The following is a 7,225-nucleotide window of genomic DNA, read 5'->3' as shown; positions in this document are numbered from 1 at the left end:
ACATATTAAGCATTTTAAGGAAAGCTTTCCTACAGCCTCAATATCATTTTCTGTAATAGTCCCCTTCTGAATGCATGCAGGTGCATGTTTTCAGCCACTCTCCACAGTTCCATAACAATCATTACAAATTCCACTTATCTAAAGTAGTGATTAAAAACCTTTAAGGGGAAGCTGTTTAATTAAAAGTAAGGCAGACATTTATTGTGTGTTTAGTGTGCCAATTTTGCTATGACCTAAGAACCATTCTCTAATTAAATTTTGTAAATCTTCTATATATTACAGCTACAGTATGATAACACAGAAGAAACACAGCAGCTACTTAGAAACTCCTGTGTGCATTTCTAACATTAGCTGGGCTGTTTTCAAATCTGAGGCTAGATCTTTCCCCTGTCAAAGTCTGTAGAAATATATTTGTATTTTTCCCACCAACTTCAATAAAATTACACCTGTGGGACTCATGGTCATGACCTATTAACATAAATTTATCTACATCTGTCAAAATGTCTTTTTTTTAAATTGACTCAATCCAGCTTTATAAAGTCAATCTGTATGCAGTATTTTCTATAGTTTAGACACTTTTTTGACACATTTTTCACCATTGCATTAATAAACATGTGTACAGTGAACTGGATGTTAATCACCTCCCATACTTTTGTTTGCTCATAATACGCATACTTCCACAGATATTCTCATTAAAATGAAGCAAAACTGTAGGGTCAAAATGTTACCTTTGTGTTCATCAGAAACTGGGGATGTTTATGTTCTACCAGTAATGCCAGGAAAAACCAGTCACTTAAAACATTGCTATAAAACAAGATTATGACTGCAGTGCCTTTCTAGGCACAGGACAACAGACAGTGACATGAGAACACACCTCTCTTGTTCAGTTTTTTATCGTTATTACTTTAATGCTGACATCTGACCTCCTTAGTTTCTTATGTGTAGTGAAGTGTTCCTGGCTCACACCTGGTGTCGGTAATAAAGCACAGCATGCATAAATAATGAAGATATGTTTGTGAAACTTCATTAAGTGGCAACTGCCTGTGACAGAGATCCTGCCACTAGAACGTACTGCTGTAAAGGTTTGTTAATGGAGGCTGCTCAGCAGATGACAAAATGACCCAATTAAAGTTTATTCTGAATGACATTGGGGTCATAAAAGGAAACAAAAGGGGAGGAAATGGCTCTGGTGGGTTGAAAATATGGTGCAACTTATTTTGTTATATCTACACTTGATATCCTGCTATCACAGGAGCACTTCATATTCACTTAAAATAGTAGCTACTGAAAGCCAAGTTAATGAAAAGGGTGACCATTGGCTAGACTAAAAAAAAATGATGGTCTGTGACACTGCTGGACATGCTTTCCAGGAAAAGATTTTGTAAGAAAATCTTTAAAAATTGGGGTGGGGGAGAAGTTTCTCCTGTCAGATACTGGATCAGAGACTTTCCAGATGAGCAAAGGATTTCAAATCCAAGTAGTTATTCCATTTGTGGGGAAAAGCACTCTCTCAGATACATAGTAAAGTACTTCTAGTCTAGGGTTTGTCGTATTCTGATTTATTCTGAAATTTCTAGATGAGGGCTGAAACCGTGGGGCCTTTGAAGGACTAGACATATGACCCAATTTACAGAAAAGTTATTTGGTCCTAAGTGCCTCTTCCACTGGAAAAGAGGAAATGTGTGTAAATGAAAGGAGGCTGAGCTACTCCAATGAGAAATCAGCAGGCAATAAAGTGTCAGTGATTTTGAGCCACCTGCAGTTAATTTTCCATTGGTTCCAGTCATTGCTGCATAGGGAAGGAGGAAAGACTATTTCATTGGATTTAGTTTGCATTCAGACTCCACTAAGACCTTGTGATATACCTAATGCATCAGTGCAGGTGAGTGAAACTATGTGATTCTTTATGCAGGCAAGTAGGATCAGCAAGGAGAATATGGGATTGGATCACAAGTACCACTTCTATTCATTCATCCAGGTAAAATGAAAATAAATCAGCTCACTCACTTCTGACTGAGAGACCATGAGGCCAGCCTGCAAGTCCTAGAAACACTCCCTACACAGTGCAGAATTATAATATTTAAGGGCATTTTAATTTAGGACATTAATTTACTGGCATTTTTGATCTTACGAGGCCAAGGCCACAAAAGCCACAGAGCAGCATCAATTTCAGTACATCAGTTTCAGTTGACTGAGTGAGATACAAAGTCCTGCCACACAGAGAAAGGTTGCCAGAAATCAACTCAAATTACTTTGGGTTTACTATGAAATTTTTTTATGTTGAAAATGAGGGCAGTGATGGACAACCTTTATGTTTAGCTTGTTTTAATAATATACTGCTTCCAGAGCTCAGACAGACTGCTCCTCTGTGCCTCTCAGGTTTGATTTGTGAGGAATTTCATTTTTTAGGAAAGCTCCTTGTTTGTTGGGGGCAGTTTTAATGTAGCACTGCAACATGTTGCAAGTATTCAATCAACTGCTACTTTGCAGGCAAGTAGCAACAATCAGTTTTTGCTTTCAGGTGCACCTCACCAGCATAAAAACAAATTGTTAAAAAAATGCAGGCTCAGCTGGAAACCTTCAGATATTTAGGCCTCTTGTGGCCACACCAAAACACATTTTGGCAATGAACTTTTAAGATGCAACTTTAACCCTGTAAATTCAGTCTTCTCAGGGGAGAAAGAACGTTTAGAGAAGAGGGCTCAGCAAACCTTTTGTTACACTCTCTTGAAAAGTTAACACACTTTCCAAGACACTGTGGCTCAAAGCACCCTGGCTCAAAGGTTCCGTGTTTAATAGCCTGTGGTGAATATTTTTCTGCAATAGCCATGCCTGAGTTTTGAATCCATGTAAATTTTTGGCACTAATTTTATGCCAGCACTAAAAACAAAGGAAAATTAACACCAGACCTGCACAGGCAGCTAAAACAGACCAAAAAACCCCACTGTTTCTAACAATGGTAGAATGTTTTCTTGCAACATGTGATGATAACTCAAACACAGTAATCTTCAGCATGAAGATTTTTCTTTGGGATAAGTAGCAATAAAACAAGTAGAGCCATAGTTGCCCTAATAATAAGTCATCCCACCCTATCAATATGAATATGGACATTTACCATTTTTAGCTAAATGAGCTTGAGTTGGAAATTGAGCAGCAATATTTAGGACAATTAGTCTCCACTATGCTGCTTCTCTTAATAGGGGAAACTATTTGCCTTCTCTAACAGCTTCTTTCTGCTACTTCTTGGCATGTATACTTTTATTGTAAAGGAAGATCCTTCTCACATTCTAGGAATGAGTGTGTGGCCTTGTAAAATCAACAAGATTAAGATGTCTGCCTTAATGCAGTGATTCCTGCCTTAAAAAAATATACTGCAGAACTGCATATCAGCACTTCCTTTCATCTATTAAAAAGAGGATGAAAATACCGAATAACAATACAATTGTCAGAGTTGGAAGAGACCTTTAAAATCATCTAGGTCCAATGCCACTGCTATGGGCAGGGACACCTCCCACTAGATCAGGTTGCTCAAGGTACACTCATCGGGCCTGGATTTTAAAACTTTCAGGGATGGGGCTTCAAACACCTCCCTGGACCACCTGTTCCACTATTTCACCAGCTTCATTGTGAAGAACTTTTTCCTAATGTCTAATCTGATTCTACCTAACTCTAGTTTTAATCCATTCCCTCACCAGCTTTCCTGTAGCCCCCTTCAGATACTGGAAGGCTACAATGAGGTCTCCTTGGAGACTTATCTTCTCCACACTGAATTACCCCAACTCTCTCAGTCTCTCTTCATAGCAGAGGTGCTCCAGCCCTCTGATCACCCTCCTGGCCCTTCTCTGGACACACTCCAGCACATCCATGTCCCTCCTGTAACAGGGTCTCCAGACCTGGATGCAGCACTCCAGGTGGGGTCTCATGAGAGCAGAGCAGAGGGGGAGAATCACTTCCCTCGAGCTGCTGGCCACGCTTCTCTTGATGCAGCCAAGGATCTGGTTGGCTTTCTGGGCTGCAAGTGTGCCCTGATGGCTCATGTTGAACTTCTCATCCACCTGCACTCCCAAGTCCTTTTCCTCAGGGCTGCTCTCAAGCCAGTCACTGCCCAGCCTGTAGCAGTGCTTGGGATTGCCTCAACCCAGATGCAGGACCTTGCACTTGGTCTTGTTGAACTTCATGAGGTTGGCATGGCCCCACCTCTCCAGCCTGTCAAGGTCCCTCTGGATGGCATCCCTTCCCTCCAGCGTGTCAGCTGCACCACACAGTTTGGTGTCATCAGGGAACTTGCTGAGGGTGCACTCAGTGTCACCATCCATGTCACCAACAAAGATGTTAAACAGAACCAGTCCCAACACTGATCCTTGAGGGACTCCACTTGTCACTGGTCTCCATTTGTACATGGACTCTCTGACAGCCACTCTTTGGTTGTGGCCATCAAGCCAGCTCTTTATCCACTAAGTTGTCCATCCATCAAACCCATTTTCACCAGCTTGGAGACCAGGATGTCGTGTGGGACTGTGTCAAAGGCTTTGCTCAGGTCTAAGTAAATGATGTTGGTTGCTCTTCCCTTGTCTATTGACGTTGTGACCTTTTCGTAGAAGGCCACAAGGTTTGTCAGGCATGACTTGCCTTTGGTGAAGCTGTGTTGATTATACCAAATCACTTCTTCATAGTTCTTCTGCCTCAGCAGCACGTCCAGGAGGATTTGCTCCATGATCTTACCAGGCATGGAGGTGAGAGTGACCGGCTTGTTCATCCTTCTTTCCCTTTTTGAAAATGGGGGTTATGTTTCCTCTTTTCCAGTCAATGGGGACTTCACCAGACTGCCAGGACTTTGGGAATATAATAACAGCTTGGCAACCTCATCCACCAGTTCCCTCAGTACCCTAGGTTGTATCCCATCTAGTCCCATGGAGCTGTACACTTTCAGGTTCAGATGGTTGCATCTGGATGATCTTCACTTTCAATGGACAGTTCTTTCTTCCAGCCCCTGCCATTATCTCCTGTGATCACCTCTTCAGAATTAGGGGTAACTGTTTCTTTTAATTTACATTCATGTAAGATTTCTAGTAGATATGTTTGGGGTTTTTTGCCTTTTGTTAGTCAGCAGAGAATGAAAGCCTGTTACTGCAGAGATCAGTATTTTGTTATCCCACAATCCTCAATGTGATCTTGTGAGATCACATCTTGAGAAGAAGAAATCTGAGAAAGCAGAACATGGGCAGTTCAGCAGTGCTGCTACTGTCTCCCAGTTCCTCCTGTAAGAGATGTACCACAGACCTCCGTTAACTTACAAAAAACAGAGCATGTGATCAAATCCTCTCCCAAAAAGAAGTCCTCGGTAAGCAGTTACCTTTCTTCATCCCTGTTGTATCAGTGTCAAACCAGTGTGATTAGGCAGGGAGGACATTGATGTAGTACAGTAGTAGCAACCTTTTGGAAGAAAAGCAAAATAACAGCCCTAGTCACAAGCCCTCTTTTCAGGAGTTCAGTGGTATTTATCCAGTGTGTAAGAGCTCTTAGCCTCAGCCTTCTGACAAAATTTCTATTGTAGCTAATTACATACTCCTTATCTACAAACCTCCCATGCCTCAGCAAGCTTGAGTGGAACTTTTCCAGATAAATGTTTTTTCAATGGAAAACTGCTGTTTGACTGAAAACAAAGTTCTCCTACGAAAGTGTCAGCTTCAACAAAATCTGAAAAATAATTACAGCTCCTTCAGTGAGGTTAAAATACTCTGCATTAACCTTTTCAGAACAGTGACTCCATTTCTCATTTTGAAATTACTCCTTCAGATTGTGTTATATTTTAAATTGAGATGAAAGAATGGCCCTTAAAATGAAATTGTTTCGAAAATGTAGCTTAAAATTATTTTATTTTATTCTGCTTCAAAAGTGAAATAAATCCTGAAATCCTGACATTTTCTGTAAAAGAGAAACTTTGTATCCTTTGCAACTTCACTCATTTGCTTTTGGTTCCATGATATGCTGCGTTATTATTGTCCTCATTAAGGAAATTGATGCATATTCTTCACACAGGACTTGTATTTCAGTCATGGTAAGTGTAGCAGGGTCCTAAAAAGAACCAAATTTTAGTCTCTCCCATTGCCATGAAGTCTTCTGTCATGACCTTCTGTACTAACGTGTAAGAGTTCATATTGCTTGCCCTTAAAAATGAACTGCTGGTAATTTTAAAAAAAATTCTTATATCATAGCCTGAACAGTGCGACTGAAAAACAGTTGTATATTTCTGTCCTTTGTATACTCAAGCAAAAGAAAAATAAATCAACACACAAAGTTCTGATGAAAAAAACTATTGAAATTTTCACAGCTTGTTCTCTGCAGAAAATGTCCTGTTTCTCCATTCAGATCATTCTTCCCATGTAACTTCAGCTGCTGGAGTGAGTGCCATGTAATAGAGCAAGACAAAGGGAGGCTCCAAAGTATGAATACTTACAAGTTATTGAGGATATCTGGGATTGCATGCAAAAGCAAATTCAGAGAACACAAAGTTACCTAGACCAATATCCTAACAGTGTAGTTAGTAGATGGTGCCAAACATCCTTATCAAACTTTCACTTCTGGGTGCTCCTTTAGGGTAAAGCAAAATGGAACAGGTTAGTGCCAAGAAAGTGGTCTTTTGGTGACAGTTCAGGATGAACTTCAGGAGACACAGCTTCTAATGTTGTCTGCATTAGTACAAAGAAGGGCTCTGTGTCATCAGCACCTCTGGAAGAATGTCCCATGGAGTGTGCTCGCCAATTCTCACAGGGGAAAAAATGGTCTTAATGTCTGGTCTCAAACTCATTTGAAACACAATTGGGAGAATACTGCTAAAACATGTCACAGAGTTGTCATGAAGTACAGTTCAGTAAGTGGTCAAATTATGTTTGCAAATATCATTCATAGATTCTCACCAGCTGAGGACCTGTCCTTCAATGCTCATTTAGAACTTTTTGTACTTAAACAAATCAGGTCAGTCAAATTCTAATCACTTCTTCCTTGAATACTAGATTACTAGATTTAGGAGCATCACAGGGTCACTGGGAAGATCCACTGATGGAAATCCATCAAATAAAGTATTGGTAAAGCTGCAGTACATAAACATAGGTGCTGGTGTTAGAGAACACCTATAGAAGACAGCTAGAAAGCCCAGGTCCTAACTCATACATCATTGCTGCCTTGTCCATTTAAGTTCATGCCAGTTAATGCATTCTGGAATGTT

The sequence above is a fragment of the Heliangelus exortis genome, chromosome 2, assembly GCF_036169615.1.
Source record: "Heliangelus exortis chromosome 2, bHelExo1.hap1, whole genome shotgun sequence".
NCBI lineage: Eukaryota > Metazoa > Chordata > Aves > Apodiformes > Trochilidae > Heliangelus > Heliangelus exortis.
This window is presented reverse-complemented; position numbering follows the sequence as displayed.